Genomic DNA, 3,223 nt, shown 5'->3' with positions numbered 1-3,223 from the left:
ATAAAAAGCTAAGGTGTGGTGTTTTTACCTCCATAAATCCGATTACCTGTTATGACTTGCACATGTGCAGCATTTCAGAGCAGTAGTCAAGCAGCTTTCATTGTATAAACCTGGACACAATTGCATCAAGTATTAGAAGCAAAAATGAAACAACTCATCTCCATTCCTTCCTTCATCTTTCTATACAAACAGCCTAGACTCTCCAGGGACAGTTTTCTGCACAGTAGAACAAGCTTTGGGAGAGAAGCTGGGTTCAGAGCAAGCCTTCCTACTTGCCATGTTGTGCACCGTTACAGGGCCTGAACCGTGTAAGATAGCTGCCAACCACCACCTCTCCAGACTCTGCACTGAGCTCCTTCTTCAGCATTTCTCACTCCTACAGCACACCAGGAGCTTGCTAGTAAGCTACATTTCCCCAGCACTGAATTAACTAAATCTTTAAAATCTAAAAGAAGACAAAGCACCTCCTGCTCACTGTATAAATGACTAGATACTCTTCCACACAGAAGCAGTGAATACAACTGTGTACAAATAAATACAGGGAAGTTGCCTAACCAAGCTCTCAGTTGAGTCAGCACAAAGCTTCTTCCTAAAACAAAGGTCAAAAAGAATCCCACCTGAGGCAGCCCCCCTCCCCAGCAGAACCTCATTCTGTTCCCTAATTCTGTTCCACATTGCCTACCTCCTTGAAAACAAGCTACTTTCAGACAGCTATTGATCCTGGCCTGATTCAAAGGGGAAAAAATAGATCTTAGAGAAACTGAATAATTGCAGATTTGTCCCCAAATGTCCTTTGAGAAATCTTCATTATTTAATGGATTTCTACAGCTTCATTTTCAGTTTTGATATCATACTGTTGGAATGGACACTGGGAGAGAATTACGGTTTCTTAGATTACAACACAAAAGAAAATGACTTTTGGGAGAGACCTTCTGATTCCCGCACTGGTACAATCCAGTCATTTTAGCACTGTATGCATTTGAGTTGTCAGTTTATTCCCTGCCCTTTTGTTTTCGTGGATTTGTAGCAATCAATTAATTGGACTACTTTCCAGGGCAAAATTTTGCTGCAGCTACAAGATACTCATCTCCAGCACTTAATGACAGCCACATTTTTTTTTAAGCAAGCACTATTTTTCTAGGTTGGCTGTGCTAGACACACAGAACTATTTTGTAATTATATCACTGTAGTATAACACTTGMCAGAAGATCTCAGCAATCAGTGTTACCACACCCAGTGCAGCCTCCTTTACATCAATAGTCATTCCATTACTTCACATCAACTCTTACGCATTTACAAGAGGACAACCGTATGCTTTACTCAGCAGTGAATGTTAAGACTGGCTCCATCAAGTACGACCTCTTGGTGAACATCATTACGTTCACTACAAGCTCAGAATTCAGTTTGGCTTACCAACAAGGGTTAGGGAACACAAACCTTTGCCTCCAAAAGTTGCATCTTAATCTTGTATTTCCTCAGAGCACAGTCCTATCTACTAAAAGCTGTAGAGCAGAAAAAGAAACCCAAGACACAGGCCCCCGAGTAACTCAAGAAATCCTCTGCCATTCACAAATAAAGCTTGCTTTAAAAAAGCAGCTGCTAGTTTCTGAGCAACTGAATTAGTTGGGCCTGTCTATGAAAAAACATTCTAGTAGCTCGTTTTATTTCTTGTACAGTGGAAGTGTCAGGCAGTCCAGCAGATGCAGCCTATATTTGCACACTCAAACGTTTTGAGCCCTACAGCAAAAGAAAAAAAAAAAAAAAAAGAAAGACTGAAGATTTGCCTCTAACTGCAAAGTACTGGTAGGGAAACCCTTCTTTTTGAACCACTATGTTCACAACATTATCTTATAAAAGTATGCAAGAAGAAAATAGTCATCTGTGACTYAGAGCATCAAGTTTAACAGGATTTAACTATTAGACATCAAAAGACAAGGCTAACTTTATGTTTTCTACAAGTTTAACAGTGACTAGTCAAACTCACCCAATGTTTTCAGCTATTACTAACTAAAATAGCATGACACTAATGTTAATTGCCAAGATAACGCCTGGCTGAGAAAATAATAATTCCCATCTGTAAGATAGACTGTGAGGTTACTAGAAAACATTCCTCCTTATTGCTTTAGTGAGCCAACAGGGAGAACAGTTTGGGCTTAACTTTTTCTACACCTAAAAATCAAATAGCTCAGCCAATAAAATAATTTTTAGCATACAAATTAAGAAAAGCACAACAGTGCATAAACAACGCCAGTGGACAGAAAGCTGACAGATCTTCCCCCTGTATTGCATTCATCAATAAAGTATTCACATGTGCGCTTCTGGGAGGCTTCAACACTAAGCTTCATTTTACTAGAACGAGAAGCTACAAAATTCAATATTGACATGCGATTCACCTTCCTTTTTCAATTAGGAGTAGTGTTACAGAACCAACAAGCTGCACCACAATTCTTGCACTTGGTCTTATTTCTATGGGGATACTCTTCACAGCACAATATGGGACACARTATGGAGTCTATGCTAGCTTTTTGTCTGCTTCAGGAGATGAACTCCACACAATCAGTCTTAAGGTTAAGACTAACAGTTAGGTTATACCCAGTGCAGCAGGAAGCCTGCCAGGACAAAGCTAACCCCTCCAATATTTAAGGGGTTTTACCTGGCAAACTAGGCTCACACTGCCTCGATACCTGGTGTTATATAGCCTCCCCTCCTATCCCTGAATAAAAAAGCTCAACACAGCATTTATTGAGTTACCTAACTGCAGCATGAGAACAAAAAGGTTATCCAGGGAAGTTTCTTCAATAAGTTATTTTATGCCTAGTAAAACTGTTGAGCCTCCTTTTACTCCATTAACACTGCACAAGCCCAGGCTCCTCAGAGACTCATTAGCTAAGAAAGAGCACAAGTATGCTTTCACTGACACAGCAGTACAGAAAGCTACCATTAACAAGCTGTCAACAGGTAGGGGAGATGTTGAGCACGGAAGGGAAGCTGGACAAAATATCAGCTCCACGAACTTCATGGGTCTAAGAATGGAGGCTAGGGGCAAAAATTACATTCCTAGACTCCAATGTGTTTGAGCACTAGGCAAAGACTGAAAAAATGACTTAATACTTATTAGTAACTGCTTGTATATACTGTAGTACATGCTACAGGTTTTCAGATACACATGGAAATTACTAGCCAAGCATCACAAAGCACACGTCAATGTTAGAGTTTAAATGGA

This window comes from Rhea americana, unplaced genomic scaffold (genome assembly GCF_003343005.1).
Source record: "Rhea americana isolate MKP2758 unplaced genomic scaffold, rheAme1 scaffold_237, whole genome shotgun sequence".
Taxonomy (NCBI): domain Eukaryota; kingdom Metazoa; phylum Chordata; class Aves; order Rheiformes; family Rheidae; genus Rhea; species Rhea americana.
The sequence above is the reverse complement of the archived record's forward strand: the minus strand, read 5'-3'. Positions refer to the sequence as shown.